Source organism: Lathyrus oleraceus, chromosome 2 (genome assembly GCF_024323335.1).
Source record: "Lathyrus oleraceus cultivar Zhongwan6 chromosome 2, CAAS_Psat_ZW6_1.0, whole genome shotgun sequence".
NCBI classification, from domain to species: Eukaryota; Viridiplantae; Streptophyta; class Magnoliopsida; order Fabales; family Fabaceae; genus Lathyrus; species Lathyrus oleraceus.
Window position 1 is genome coordinate 239760776 of NC_066580.1, and position 16993 is coordinate 239777768.

The window sequence follows — 16993 nt, forward strand, 5'->3', positions numbered from 1 at the left end:
TGTAGCAACAAGATCCACCTTAGGAGTCTAGGTTTATCATCCTTTTTTGTTAAGAGGTACTTAATGGCGGCGTGGTCAGTGTAAGCGATTATTTTAGCTCCGACCAAGTAAGAACGAAATTTATCTAGTGCAAACACTACTGCTAGAAGTTTTTTCTCGGTTGTGGTGTAATTCATTTGTGCTTCATCTAGAGTTCTACTTGCGTAATATATGACGTGAAGCTTTTTATCCTTTCGTTGTCCTAATACAGCGCCTACGGCGTAGTCACTTGCGTCACACATTATTTCGAATGGTTCATTCCAGTCCGGAGTCTGCATTATGGGCGCGGAGATCAATGCTTGTTTAAGCATTTGGAATGCTTCTAAACATTTATTGTCGAAGATGAATTCAACATCCTTCATCAATAGTCCGGTCAAAGGTTTAGTTATTTTAGAGAAATCTTTAATGAATTGTCGGTAAAAACCGGCGTGTCCTAAGAAGCTTCGTACTTTTCTCACAGTTTTCGGAGGTTGAAGGTTTTCGATTACTTCTATTTTGGCTTTGTCTACTTCAATCCCTCTATTTGATATGATGTGTCCTAAAACAATTCCTTCTTGTACCACAAAGTGACATTTTTCCCAATTAAGTACTAGGTTTACTTTTACACATCGGTCTAGAACTCTTTCTAGGTTTTCAAGACATTCTTCAAAGCTTTGTCCGCATACGGAAAAATCATCCATAAATACTTCCATGATATTTTCGAGAAAATCGGCAAATATTGCCATCATGCACCTTTGGAAGGTTGCGGGAGCATTGCACAAGCCGAACGGCATTCGTCGATAAGCGAAGGTACCAAAAGGACATGTGAATGTTGTCTTTTCTTGGTCATCAGGGTGAATTGGTATTTGAAAGAAGCCTGAATAACCGTCTAGATAGCAGAAATGAGAATGTTTTGCTAATCGTTCTAACATCTGGTCTATGAATGGTAAAGGGAAATGATCTTTTCGGGTTGCCTTGTTTAGTTTCCTATAGTCAATGCACATTCTCCATCCCGATTCGATTCGTTTGGTTATAGTTTCTCCTTTTTCATTTTCAATAACTGTTATACCTCCTTTCTTTGGTACTACGTGTACAGGACTAACCCATTTGCTATCAGATATAAGATATATGATACTTGCCTCTAATAACTTTGTTACTTCCTTCTTCACTACCTCACTCAGGATCGGGTTTAGTCTCCTCTGATGTTCCCTAGAGGTTTTACAGTCTTCTTCTAGCATGATGCGATGCATACAAATAAAAGGACTTATCCCTTTAAGATCGGTGATGTTGTATCCTAGTGCGGTTGGATATTTTCTTAAGATATGCAGGAGTTTTTCGGTTTTGAGTTTTCCTAGGTCTGCATTAACTATTACTGGTCGTTCAAGTTCTAAGTCTAGGAATTCATATCTCAGATTTTTGGGAAGTGTTTTCAGGTCGAGGGTTGGTTTCTTAAGGCATTGTGTAGGATCCGGTGTTATTGCTAAACATTGGTTAAGTTTGTCTTCTACACGATAGTCAGGCAATTTGTCATTTTCTAACTCTGTTTCTTTTATGCATTCATCGATGATATCCATGAAGTAACATGTGTCTTCTATTGCAGGTGCTTTCAAAAATTGGGAGAGAATGAACTCAATTTTCTCTTCTCCTACTTCGAAAGTGAGTCGTCCTCGTTTTACGTCTATGATTGCACCGACGATTGCTAAGAATGGTCTTCCCAATATAACGGGTGTAACTTCATCTTCTCTAATGTCCATAATTATAAAATCAGTTGGAATGTAGAATTGACCTATGCGCATGGGAACGTTTTCAAGAATTCCTACAGGATATCTAACAGAACGATCTGCTAACTGCACAAACATTTTAGTTGGTCTTAATTCTCCCATTTCCAGTTTCTTGCATATGGATAAAGGCATAACACTGATACCGGCTCCTAAATCGCATAAGGCTTTATCTATGACAAATTTTCCTATGTGACAGGGTATAGAGAAACTACCAGGGTCCTTAAGTTTTGGAGGCATATTCTGGATTATGGCGCTACATTCAGCAGTGAGTGTAACGGTTTCGCTATCTTCAAGTTTCCTTTTATTAGAAAGAATTTCTTTTAAGAACTTAGCATATGAGGTCATCTGTGTAATAGCTTCTGTAAACGGAATTGTGACGTTTAATTGTTTCAGTAAGTCAACAAATTTTTTAAATTGGCCCGCATCTTTGGTTTTAATAAGCCTTTGAGGGTAAGGGATAGGTGGTTTATAAGGTGGTGGAGGTACATAAGGTTCTTTCTTTTCTACGGTTTCCTTATTACTCTATTCCTTTTCCTTAGGTTTACTTTCTTCCTCAGTTGACTTTTTAGAGTTTTGGTTTTCCATCCTTGGATCAGACGGTCCTTCTACTTCCGTTCCACTTCTTAATATGATTGCATGAGCGTGGCTTTTCGGGTTAGGTTGGGGCTGTCCAGGAAATGTACCAGTTGGGGCAGCAGTAGGCGCTTGTTGTTGAGCTACTTGTGAGATTTGTGTTTCCAGCATTTTGTTATGGGTAGCCAGGGCATCTACTTTACTTACTAGTTGTTTAATTTTTTCGCTAGTGTGTACATTCTGGTTTAAGAAATCTTTATTGGTTTGCTGTTGAGAAGCTATGAAGTTTTCCATCATTATTTCCAAGTTGGATTTCCTAGGAACGTTATTGTTGGGTGTAGATGGGATCGGCTTTTGATATCCTGGAGATATAGCTGGGGCTTGATTGGGAGCTTGTCCTGGTGCGTATAAAGCATTATTACTCTTATATGAAAAATTAGGATGGTTCTTCCAGTTAGAGTTATAGGTATGCGAGTAGGGATTTCCTTGAGCATAATTCACTTGTTCTGCTTGGATTCCTGTTAGGAGTTGACAATCTGCAGGAGTGTGACCTTGGATTCCACAGACTTCACAATTCTGAGTTGCCGCAACCACGGTGGCTGGAGGTGATACATTCAAACTTTCAATTTTCTGGGCCAGAGCTTCCACTTTTGCGTTCAAATGATCAAGGCTACTTATCTCGTACATGCCACTTTTCGTTTGAGGTTTTTCTACCATTGTTCGGTCGCTTCCCCACTGATAATGGTTTTGGGCCATGCTTTCGATAAGTTGATAAGCATCGGCATAAGGTTTATCCATAAGCGCACCACCTGCAGCGGCGTCTATTGTTAATCTTGTGTTGTACAGGAGACTATTATAGAAGGTATGAATTACTAACCAGTCCTCTAAACCATGGTGTGGACAAAGTCTCATCATGTCTTTGTATCTTTCCCATGCTTTGAAAAGAGACTCGTTATCTTTCTATTTAAATCCATTTATCTGGGCTCTCAACATAGCTGTTTTGCTTGGAGGAAAATATCGGGCAAGAAAGACTTTCTTCAACTCATTCCATGTTGTGACTGAGTTGGAAGGAAGAGACTGAAGCCATCTTCTAGCTTTATCTCTTAACGAGAAAGGAAAAAGACGAAGTCGAATTGCCTCTGAAGTGACACCATTAGCTTTAACAGTATCAGCGTATTGGACAAATACGGATAAATGAAGGTTTGGATCCTCGGTAGGATTTCCAGAGAATTGATTCTGTTGCACTGCCTGTAGCAGCGAAGGCTTAAGTTCGAAGTTGTTTGCTTCGATTGCGGGTGGAGCAATACTCGAATGCAGCTCATCTTGCGATGGAGGGGCGTAATCTCGAAGAGCACGAGCTGGTTCTGCCATCTCGGGTATCGGTGAAGGAAGAAGATTTTTGAGGTCGGGCACTTCGATAGGAGGGAGATTGTTTGCAGCACGATATTCCCGAATTCATCGTAAGACTCGGAGATATAGTTCAATGTCGTTGATTCGTAAGTAAAACGGCTCGCCTTGTGAGCGAGTGTGTGGCATACAAATCAACGAAAGAAGAAGAAATAAAAATTGCCTTAGTCTCTACAGCGTAACAGAAGAGTTACGATATCTACTAAATAAAAGTCCCCGGCAACGGCGCCAAAAACTTGATCGCGACTTTATGAGTCGAATGGGGTACTAACTACAAGTGCACAGTTCTATCGCGTAGTTTTAAAAGATATCGATCCCACAGGGACTTATGAATCGATATACCGTTTTCTAAGGTTACTTCGTAAAGCTAAGGCGGATGATACTTTGATTGTTCGGGGGAAAAGTAAAACTAAAACTAGATCTAAATTAAATATCAATTAAGCGGATATCGGTATGTAGTTCGTCGTAATTAGGGAGTCAAATCTTTGTTGGTTTCTCGGTTTTAAAATAAATCTTTTCAGTAGACACTATTGATTAAAATCCTTTTCTCAAACTCTCGCTCTGTTGAATAGACCATGACTTTATATTAACGTAGCTGTCACTTATTAGTTAAGTCCAAAATCATTTATTTGAAAACAATAGAATCTATAGAAACTCTTTTTATTAAAATAATAACCGTTTAAACACCCTCGTCTCAAACTCTCGCTCTGTTGACTTAGATTATATAATTAAACTTAAATGCTTAACTCTCGTCCTCACATTTAACCTTTAAAAATACTTTTTGAAAAAGATTAGAATTTAATTAACTCTAAAAATTGCTTTCGCCCTGATTTAGAATTAATGTCCAATTTACACTGTCCAGTTAAAAACTCAAACTTTCGCTCTATTGCTTTTAACTTCTTTATGTCTTTTACTCTCGTACGAAAACTTTGGGATTAATGCTGTAAATTGAGGCCATAAAAAGAGTGACTTTATTTTTAAATGAAATTAAACCAACTTAGTTTTGATTCCTTCATTCCGCTTACTTTACATACCGATATCTAAATTAATTAGCCGGACATGCTAAACAGGTCTAAACAATTACCATGCTTAAATGAAACCATATCAGGCAAACAATATAAATAAACAGTAATGCAAGGCATATATAAATTAAAACAATAAATTAAAGAACCTGAGTAATTAATAGCAATCTTGAACACTCCACCACAGACCGATTGGATTTGTTCTTGAATTCTTCAATCGGACAGGAAAATAAAAGCGAAGGAATAAAATTCTAGGATCTAACGTAAGATTAGATCCAGTAAAAGATACACAATAGTTTCCGGTGTAGAAACTATTGTGTGAAAAATTAATTTAGTGCTTAAAAGATTGACTGGAAAAGGAAATAAAAATTGCAAATAAAAGTGGAAAGCTGCAGAAAAGTGATGCTGTAAAATATGTTTGCACGGCGGAAAAAGACGGGGAGGCTTCAGGGTTGGCTAAGAGCAACTATTTATATTAGTATCCTTGTAACGGTTTCCAAAAGTATTTTCCGTAAAGTAGTCTTCACGTTCCAAGGGTCAAGCGTAACAATAGGCTTCAACGTGCCTCTGTTGCGCTTCTGGAGCCTAAAATATAGGAGAGAGGCGTTACGGGCGTCACACCATGTGTTACGCTCGTAACACAAGGTAGTAAGGCGTGACGCTCGTCACACCTTGTGTGGCGGTCGTCACAGGTTCAGCGCTCCTGGCTTGTAATTGTGGGCTGGGCTTTTGTGGATTTTGCTTTTCATTATCTTTTTGCACCCCTTTTCTTCCTTTTTCACTTATGCTTCAAATAAATTACCTGAGACAAATAAAAGGAAAAATACCAAGTAATATCGAATAAAATGAAATGAATCGAAACAAATAATAATATAATTTAATTAAATCGAGTCCAAAAATGTGATATTATTTCATGTTATCAAACACTAAGACTATATTTATCATCTATAAAAGCGGTAATCCATCACATCGGGGGGTTATCGCACCGTAGTGTAATTGAGTTGGGTCACTTTGATTTTGCTGTCGTCTTCATCTTCAGAGTCAAAGGTTTATCTTCCTTGTACCAAATTTAAAGCCTCCGTTTGGAGCAGATTCTTATTTAATCACTTTTATTTATTTTACTTGTCCACGCTTTACTTTATTTAATTTCTGTAAACGCTTTACTTTATTTAATTTCTGTCCATGCTTTACTTAATTTAATTTCTTGCTACACTTTATTTAATTTAATTTTTGTCCACGCTTTACTTTATTTAATTTCTGTCCACGCTTTACTTTATTTAATTTCTGTCCACGCTTTACTCGTTCTTTACGCCTTACATTCTAAACCAACTTTTCATCATGATCAATATCGTTGTGTTTGCTTGTTTTACCATGTCTGGCTAAATCTTTCAAAGGTTAGAATGTAAGGATCGCGGTTAAAGAGATGTTTCACATATTGAATCTGTAGAAATACATTAAAGGCTGTTTTGATTTTTAATTTGAGTTTTCTGAAACAAACTTGGTTAGTTTTAACTACTCAAGGAGTGCGAAAGCACTCTGGCTTAGTTAACTAGGAATTTTTATCACTTTAAGGAAAAACGATTTTTGAAACTGTTTTCAGACACGTTGGTAGATTTAAAATCAGGAAACTCCTTGGGTAAAACTTCCAAATCAAAATCACTTTTCAACTAAGTTTACGAGTCTTATTTCTTAAAAATAAGTTTACTACTTTAGCGTTCTGCGCACCTTTTATAAGTGACAATAAAAGGCCTTAATTTAAGGGTAAACTCGGTTCTGAATACGCGAAAGCGACAATTCCTGTTAAATGGATTCTTTTCAAGAGTAGAAAATATTGCCTCATAAGTAGTTCTATTTAGACAATCAAAACATCACTTAACTGACGTGAAATACATTCAAGCCTGTCTTTACCTGCATTATATTTATTTTCTTTATTTACTGTTATTTTGCAACATCAATATCTCTTTTGTACCGCCTTAGATAAACATCATAACGATAGTAATCAATAGATTGACGATTTAGTCTCTGTGGGATCAATATTCTTTTATATTACTCTGACGCGATTCGTGCACTTGCGAATATAGCGATCAAGTTTTTGGCGTCGTTGCTGGGGACCTACTACCTCAAATTTCGTACCCTGTTGTTACACCGTCTAGACTAAGGCATTATTAGCCAGTAAATGCGAAGAACCCGTAGTACTGGAAATATAGTAGATCCTTTAGCGGAACCCGAATGTTACACTCGTACACGCCTCTTACTCATCCAAATTAAGAAAGCTATGGACGAGAATCGCGACTGGAGACCTCTTAAGGAATTTTCCCAACCTTCTGACGTGGAACCTAGTTCGAGTATAGTAAACCCCCTCATTCCTGCCAACAATTTCGAACTAAAACCATATTTACTGCAATTAGTGCAGCAAAACCAATTCGCGGGTCTCGCTACTGAGAACCCAAATCAATATTTAAAAGTCTTTATCCAACTGACAGACACTTTTAAATCCAACGGTGCTTCACCTGATGCGATCCGTTTGAGATTATTTCCTTTCTCCCTCAGGGATAGAGCACGTTCATGGTTGGATTCACTTCCGGCTAACTCAATAACTACCTGGGAAGACCTTAGAAGAGTATTCCTTGCTAGATATTTTCCCCCTAGTAAGACTGCTGTTCTATGAAACCAAATAACTAGAGTTACTCAAAACCAAGGAGAATCACTCTTTGAAGCTTGGGAGAGATACAAAGAGCTATTAAGAGTCTGTCCACACCATGGCCTAGGACAATGGCTGATCGTTCATACCTTCTACAATGGACTCCATTATAACACAAAGATGAGCACTGATGAACAAACCTTACCCTGAAGCTTGTGACCTAATTGAGGATATGGCCCAAAACCATTACCAATGGGGAACTGGACGAGCATCAATAGAGAAAAAGGAGACCCAAGGTGGAATACATGAGATAAGCTCTATGGACATGATGCAGGCAAAAATGGACGCTTTAGCCCTTAAGGTCGAACATATGTCTATAAACACTAACACCGCAACGATAGTCCACATAGAGTGTGAACTTTGTGGATCTAAAGGACACGAATCGGCGACGTGTAACCTTTTGAACGACCTGAACACCGACCAAGTGAATTACGCCCAAGGTAACCCATTTTCAAACACTTACAACCCTGGATGGAAGAATCACCTGAATTTTTCCTATAAAACCAGAAGGTTATGCACCTCAGAGACCACAAGGTTATCAAGCCCAAAAACCAAATCAACCTATGCAAACTGTGCCTCAGAAGCCTAACCTTAAGAAGATCATGGAGAGCTTTATATCAGGCCAGACTCAGCAAAATAAAGAATTCCTAAACCAAAACATTCACATAAACGAACTGATAACACAATTAGGGACCAAGGTTGATCAGTTAATCACTCACAACAAGATGCTTGAAACCCAGATCTCACATGCAGCACAAAACCAAGCCCCACAAACTACACCTGGAGGACAATTCCTTGGACAACCTCAAACAAACCCTCGAGGGCAAGCTAACGCTATCTCATTACGAAGTGGTACCGCTTACGAAGGGCCTCATAACCCAGAAATGAGCGAGTCCAAAACTTCTAAAGAAAATATACCTACCAACCAAGAAGAGGAACCGGTGGAACCCGAAAAACAAGTCGAGCAAGAAGGAGAAGCCAAGAATAAAACTTACAAACCACCACCCCCGTACAAACCACCAATCCCATATCCGCAAATACTTAAACAAACCAAAATCAATAACCAATACCAAAAATTTATAGAAGTAATAGAGAACCTTCATGTAGAGATTCCTTTTACCGAAGCCATCACCCAAATTCCATCTTACGCCAAATTTCTCAAAGACATCTTAACCAACAAGCGTAGGCTTGACAATCCCAAACCCTTGGAATGCAACTTTATTTCCGAGAATAAACTTGCTAAGAAGGAGAAAGACCCTGGTAGTTTTTCTATACGTTGCATTCTAGGGAGTCATGTGATCGACAAAGCTTTCCTAAAATTAGGCGCTAATGTGAGTTTAATGCCCTTAGGTGTGTGTAAAAGGTTAAACTTAGGAGAATTACAACCAACTAAGATGTCCCTCCAATTAGCCGATAGGTCTGTTAAGTACCTTGTAGGCATTTTTGTTAATACCTTAGGATTGGCAGTAATTTTGTAAAACAAATAATGTAATCATCTCTGTTGTTTTAATATGTTGGGTTGAAGAAGTTCAACATCTGGACCAACATGTCATGTATGATGTCACGACATCATGTCTGTGACATTGCACATGTGTAGAAAACTGAATTAATTAATTCAGTATATATTCCGGGATTAGTGAGGATATTTGGTGAATATCCTAACTCCCATGTGGAGGTCTTAAAGACTCAATCAGAATATATATAGGCTCAAAATAAGGAGATATATATGGAGAGATTTTAGGATTGAAGACCTTGATTGTAGCAGAAAGTTTCTGCTGACTTTGTAACAGCAAAGGAGAAGTTTGCTGCGACTTCTGAAGGCCCAAATCCAGTTGGGTGATTAGGTTATAAATAGCATATTGTAACCTAGTTTTTATAAGCCTCATAGAATGAAAATTTAGGGGTGTGTGTGAGGTAAACCTCCCAACTTGTGGGAAGGCTACCATGTGTTTCTCAGTGGTCAAAGCTGAGAGTATTTGTAACTCAAAGCCTGTAGGCAAGAGTGATTATGGTCTTGAATGAAGCTGTGAAGCAAGTTCAAGTTGTTTCAACATTACATTGTATTTGTAGTGATAGGAATGGAAACTGGAGGTTTCTATCTAGGAGTTCCTAGGTGTAGATTGCATTGGGTAGGGATTAAGTGAAGAGTTGTAAACGGGGGAGTTTAACTCTGAATTAATACTGCTGATAGTGGATCTTCTTCCTGGCTTGGTAGCCCCCAGATGTAGGTCATGTTGGACCGAACTGGGTTAACAATTTCCTGTGTTTGTTTTCCTTCTGCATGGTATAATCCTTTTGCCATAACTCAGCTGGTATTTCAGTCTACTTATCAAAATAATAACAGACCTGGGATATAGCCTGCTGTTTGAATGTCAATCAGAATGTTGTGACATCCATCAGTGACAGCATATATTGAATAATAGGCAAGTTGGTTTCAGTTCAGTATTTACTTAAGTCTGGTCTTCACGAGGATAACAGACCTGGCCAAAGGATCAGTGTGAAACTGTCAAACTGGATGTCTTGACAGTTGTTCCTGTAGGCTGATACTGAGGTAGAGACTGGTTGGTCTTTTCACAGTACAACAAATTTAGCACTGTCCGTTTTCAGGAACATAACAGAATCAGCATATGTTTTGGCTGTCGAACTGAATGTTGTGACATTCATTCTCAACAGCATGTGCTAAAGTGTAGGATGATTGGTTTTTCTGTTCAGTATTTTTCTCTGGCTATTCTTTAGGAATCCAACAGCTGAGCTAAAATCCAGGAAACCAACTACTAACCTACAATTAATGAACCTAACAAATAGTCTATTTGTTAGCAATCTAATAAGTGGAAATTAGATTAATGTGTTCAACCTTTATTTTAGGAAATACATGTACAAGGCCAGCAAACTGGAATAATGTAACAGTTGATGCTCAAATCACTATTGAGACATCTTGCTGATAACTGTGTAGGAAAATAACAGAATTTGGTGCTATGGATGATCTCTGCTGAGTCTTTCTACCAGATGCACAGAACTAAGTGTTCCTCCATTCTAGGGTGATATGGAAGCAGATGTCGTGACATCTGTGAACATGTGCATATTAGTACAGGGTTTAATAACTGTCTTGCAGTATTAGTTACAATGTTGGATCAGATGTCATGACTTGGAGTAGAACATCTGAAATCTGACTATGCTAGAATTTCAATTTTAGAAGACATCCCAGTTAGGATCAGTCAACTTTATATCCCAACAGACTTTATGGTCATGGATATCAAGGAAGACGACGACATCCCTATCCTTTTAGGTAGACCATTTTTATCAACAATCGGAGCTATAATAGATGTTAAAAGAGGAAAATCAACTTTCGAAGTAGGGGATGAAAAGATAGAGTTTATTCTTTCAAAGTTTCTGATGGCACCAATCATAGGAGATGCATGTTACACGATCAATATCATAGATGAATTCATAAGGGAATTTGATCGAGAAGAACCGGTGATCGAACCATTTTCAAACTCGAATGAAAAGGATGACGAGCTAGAGGAAATAGAACCTCACACTAACGAATGTTTGGATCTTACCCCAGACCTTTCACCAAATTCTCAAAAACTAGCTCAAGAACTTAAGGAGCTGCCCAAGAACCTAAGATACGAGTTTTTGGATAAAGAAATGAACCGCCAAGTAATAGTTAGTCCCACCTTAAACCAAAATGAGACAAACCAACTCTTGAATGTTTTACGGAGATGCCCCTCTGCCTTAGGATGCAAAATCTCTGATTTAAAAGGTATAAGCCCATCCGTGTGTATGCACAGGATCTCGCTAGAGGAGGATTCAAAACCTTCCAGAGAACATTATAGAAGAATCATTCCTGTAATGAGTGAGGTGGTAAAGAAGGAAGTTCTTAATTTGCTAGAAGTTGGTATAATCTATCAGATCTCCGATAGTAAATGGGTAAGTCCTGTACATGTGGTACCCAAAAAGGGAGGCATTACAGTCTTGCAGAACGAGAAGGGCGAGCATGTAGCTAAACGTATAAAAGGCGGATGACGTATGTGCATATATTATAGGAAGCTCAATAAGGCAACTAGGAAAGACCATTTCCCCCTTCCATTCATAGATCAAATGCTTGAGCGTCTTGCCAGACACTCTTACTTTTGTTATCTGGATGGATATTCTGGATTTTTCCAAATACCCATACACCCCGAGGATCAAGAGAAAACAACCTTCATTTGTCCTTACAGAATGTTTGCTTACAGACGGATGCCGTTTGGACTCTGTAATGCGCCAGCTACTTTCCAACGTTGTATGATGTCAATCTTCGCAGACTATCTCGACGAAATTATGGAAGTATTTATGGATGATTTATCTATATGTGGGTTCAACTTTAAGAATTGCCTCATTAATCTTGACAAAATCCTAGAGAGATGCGTAGAAGTTAACCTTGTGTTAAACTGGGAGAAGTGCCACTTTATGGTTAAAGAAGGCATAATGTTAGGACATATAATATCTGAAAGAGGCATTGAGGTCGACCAAGCAAAGATAGAAGTTATAGAAAATCTTAACCCTCCTAAGACAGTTAGAGAAGTCCGTAGTTTTCTTGGACACGCCGGTTTCTACCGACGCTTTATCAAAGATATCTCTAAAATAACAAAACCCCTGACCGACCTTCTAATGAAAGACGTTGAATTCATTTTCAATGAAAAATGTATTGAAGCCTTTAATCAATTAAAACAAGCACTTATTTCAGCTAGGGGTGACAAAATGGATGGGTTGGATGGATATGGATTGGATCGTTAATGGATGGATCAAAACAATCCATTAGTCCATTAACAATCCACTAAAAGTTTCTTAAAAATATTCAATCCAATCCATCCATTAAGAATAAAATCCATCCAATCCATCCATTATCATATTTTTAACGGATGGATATCCATCCATCCATTTTTCTTTTTAAAAATAATTTTTTTAAATAAATTAATTTTTGTATTTTTGAAAAATTCAATTTTTTTACTTTTGAAAAAAATCACTTACTTTTTTGAAAAAATTATATTTTTCAGAAAAAAAATATTTTTTTTGTACTTTAATGAAAAAAGTTCAGTTTTTTTTTAAAAATATTTTTTTTCGAGAAAAGAAATATATTTTTTGTATTTTTGAAAAAAATTAATTTAAAAATTAACTTTTTTTTTCGAATTTTTTTTTATATTCGTAAAAAAATAACTTTTTCGAAAGTAAAATCGAATTTTGTTATTTTCCAAAAAAATAATTTTAAAATTTTTGGAGAAAATCAATTTTTTGTATTTTAAAAAAAAATCGGTTTTTTTTTTAGAAAAAAAATTAATTTTGTATTTTTCAAAAAAATAATTTTTTAATATTTGAAAAAATTCATTTTTTTTAAATTAGATAAAAAAATCCATTGGATCATTAAAATGTGTTGGATGGATTGGATAATCCATGCTTATAAATGGATGGATTTAATCCAATCCATTAACTTAATTTTTATGTAGTGGATGGATTGGATGGATTTTTTGGTGGATGGATTGGATGGATTTTGCCTTAATGGATCCAATTGCCACCCCTAATTTCAGCATCCATTCTAGGTTTTTTTACCGAGATAACCCACATTTTCGAAAAAATTCCCAAAATACCCCACTTTTCAGGAAAATTCCCAAAATACCCCACTTTTAGGAGGAGGCGCCAATTGGATTGGCGACCCCTCTTAAAAATTGCAAGGAGGCGCCAATGGGATTGGCTAGGGCACCTGCCCTAGCCAATCCAATTGGCGCCTATGTGTTATTTTTAAGAGGAGGCGCCAATCCAATTGGCGACTCCCTTAAAAAAAAAGGCTCAAATGAAAAAACCTCCAACATGAAAGTTGTATATCTTTTCAAGACAATGAATTTGGATGTAAATTTTTCATCATTTGGATTTTTTATGAGAAAGTTATGGGCAGTTGAAGTTGGACTTCTGAGTTTTTGAACTGTTATCTGACCTATAATGTCTTGCATTATTTCATGTGTTTCTTTTAGATTTATGAAATTTTGTCCAACACAACAACTGAAGTAGACATCTTAAATTTTCCAATTCACTTGGTCCCACCTCAAAAGAATTAAAAATGAGTGAGTTAGGTCCCTGCGAAGTTGACCCAAAATTAGGGTTTCTGTCAAAATGACCTATAATGTCTTACATTATTTCATGTGTTTCTTTTAGAGTTATGAAATTTTGTCCAACATAACAACTGAAGTAGACATCTTAAATTTTCCAATGCACTTGGTCCCACCTCAAAATAATTAAAAATGAGTGAGTTAGGTCCCTGCGAAGTTGACCCAAAATTAGGGTTTCTGTCAAAATGACCTATAATGTTTTGAAATGAATGATGAGCTTCCAAGTTTCAAATGGATTTTTGATGAACATGAAATTTGTTCATATGGCGACTCTTCTTAAAACTTGAATGGAGGCGCCAATTGGATTGGCTAGGGCAGATGCCCTAGCCAATCCAATTGGCGCCTATGTGTAGGTTTTAAGAGGAGTCGCCAACTCAATTGGCGAGTCCCTCATAAAATGCCTTTTTTGTCTTATAAATAGATGCGTTGTGTAACCTATTGTTCCATAACTCATATAATCATTTGGCTATCATGTTTGGTGTTCGTCATCGATACGGTAAGGTGATTTATGCGAGAGACAAACCTCAATTGGTGATGCTGTTTTGGAACATCACCACGTTAGATCAACTGAAGAGGGAGCTGGTTCGATGGTTAGACGAGAAAATACCAGAAGGGGAAAAAATCAGAAGTATTGAGAGACTTGACAGTATCTTTGGTTGGGTGCGAATGAAGACTGATAAGGATGCTAGGGAAATGATGTTCGGTCGAGACGACATTAATTTGATTGTTGTAATCAGTTAGAATTATTTATGTTTTCAGATGTTTTGTACTGATGTTGGTTATGAAACTCGTTGTGACAAGAACTTAATGATATATAATGATTGATTGTTACAGAAATACAATGTTACCAAAAGCTTAAGATCTAGATAAAATGTTAAAAAAAGCTTAAGATCTAAATAAAATGTTACAAAAATCTTAAGATCTAGATGATGCTCCTTGATTGGGACAGTTGTTTTTGTTGTGTCCTGGTTGACGACAGATACTACATAATCTTATCATTTTATCTGTGGAATCCATCTCTGTTCTGATACGTGTGCTGTTTGGCCTTCCTTTCTTCTTTCTACGCATTTGTGCATTGTGCCAAACAATATCTCCTTCATATGGAGGCTAGTAATCCTCCATTGGTAGTACTGAAAAGCTTTGACTATATACATTCATGATGGTGCAGGCCTTGTACACATCAGATAAATGGGTGTAAGCGTCTTGACGAGTATAAGCGCATGCTGCAATGACATGGGAGCAAGGTATGCGGAAGGCCTGAAATTTTCCACAATCGCACCAACTTCTGTGTAGTCTAACAGCGTAGGCTAAATTTGGTCTCCCCTCGTTGTTGCCCATTGTTTCCTGGACGCTGAAATTTTGTCTATGACGGTCAAACACTGTTACAGCGTGTGTCGTAGCTTTGATGCTCACCTCTTTCATGACCTTCATGCAACACTCACTGAATACTTGTCCGGACATTAACACTGCACTCCATCTTTCACCTCTGGTTACGAACATAGAAGCCAACCTATAATAGGTTGATCTTACCAAGGCGGTTATTGGCAGATTTCGAATCCCTTTGAAAACCCCGTTCATGCATTCCACAATGTTTGTTGTCATGTGGCCCCATCGGCAACCACCGTCAAATGCTCTTGTCCACTGCTCTACTGGGATGTTATTTATCCATCTCCCCGCGTCTTCATTAGACAGTCGAATCTCATCACGATAATATTGAAATGACGGTTGAGTTAAAGCATACCCAACATTCACCACCTTCTTGCGAAGATTCTTATCTTTTATAACACGCATGAAGTTTTGTGCAATGTGTCTGATACAGTAGACATGTGTAGAAGGAGGATCATGCCATCCGTTGTCATGGTTGTTGTAGGCACTTTCAATGGCAGCATGTCTATCTAAAATCAAACATAGATTGGCTTGTGGAGCGACATGCGTTCTGAGATGTCGAAGAAAGAAACCCCATCCACCAGCCGTTTCACCTTCAACAAGAGCAAAGGCAATGGGAAATACATTGTTGTTACCGTCTTGTGCAACTGCCATGAGCAAAGTACCCTTGTATTTTCCATATAACCAGGTGCAATCAATTTGCAGGAGAGGTTTGCAGAAAGCGAAACCTTTGATGCACGGGTCAAATGCCCAAAAGAGACGGTGAAATATTCTATTACATGTAGCACAGGTTCCGTCTGGCATCATTGCTGGCACTGTCTCTAGAATTGCCACAGTTCCTGGGACATAAGTTTTTAGTGCCCATAAAAACCGTGGTAATTCCTTGAATGAATCCTCCCAGTTGCCGAAAACCTGTTCAACAGCCTTTGTCCTTGCAATCCATGCTTTCTTGTAAGATGGAGTATAATTATATGTTGTTCGGATATGGGATATAATTATACTCACCTTCACTGATGGGTCTTTATTTACCAATGGCAGAATGTCTTGACATATCAAAGCTGTGCTTAGTTTACGGTGATCTTGTTCAACGTTAGTTGCAACGCAACTGTAAAGTCAGCAAAGTTGTTCATGTGGAATTTTTTGATTGCCAAGACACATTCTTCTTTGGTACGAAACATGTCTCCCACCTTTAATTCGCCTACTGGTCTCGGATACGGATTATAGAAGACACTGTCGGACGTTTCATCGTCGTGAAGATCCATATTTGTCATATGTTGAGGAGGATTGTAGGCATGACTAGGAGGTATTGGTGGTGGTTGAGCCTCATCTTCATCGTTGTTGTTCAGGATGTGATCAACCTGTATCTCAGTCTCCTCTTCTTCTTCATCAACAACGTCGACTTCTACTTCTGCTTCTGGGTTGAGTTCATCTGACCATTGTGCATCATCTGCAGCATCTTCACCAGCTGCATCTTGATCGGTTAGTTGAGACTGTTGAGACGATATACATGGTTGTAGAGTAATGTACAACTCGATACAATCCATGCCTGAATGTTCATGACTAAGAAACATGTTTTGAACATCTTCATCGTCTCGTATCTTAAGGGGGAAAAACTTGCATTGACCATTCTCAAAAAATATAGGATTTTGATATGTCATCTTTGACACAATACCTGATCCTATAAAGGATTGTATTCTTTTTTTCAAATGCAAAAAGGTTGCATTTCTCTTCATCGTGACTCTAATGGTATCAGTGTTTCTAAAACAAAAACCATGAAGCTCAGACTCAAAAGTTTCACCGTTGCAGTGAACGTTGACACTGTATAATGATGAAGATGACATTTTGGAGATGAAAACTATTTTGCAAGTGCAGATGAATGTGAGTGAAGTGTCTTGGATGTTGATAGTAAGACACTTAAATAGATGGTATCAGTCTCTCACATGCTAGCTAGTTCTGAGATGATGT

At 37.8% G+C, this 16993-nt stretch overlaps 2 non-coding genes across 2 annotated transcripts; one reads left to right on the plus strand and one right to left on the minus strand.

The window, feature by feature from the left end:
- Positions 1 to 3258: 3258 nt before the first annotated feature.
- On the plus strand, positions 3259 to 3365 carry LOC127124492 (small nucleolar RNA R71). The gene has a single exon (XR_007803977.1). It is a non-coding gene; the product is annotated as a small nucleolar RNA R71 (small nucleolar RNA).
- A 4095-nt stretch (positions 3366 to 7460) lies between these two features.
- Positions 7461 to 7567, minus strand: LOC127124574 (small nucleolar RNA R71). The gene has a single exon (XR_007804050.1). It is a non-coding gene; the product is annotated as a small nucleolar RNA R71 (small nucleolar RNA).
- Positions 7568 to 16993: the final 9426 nt, after the last annotated feature.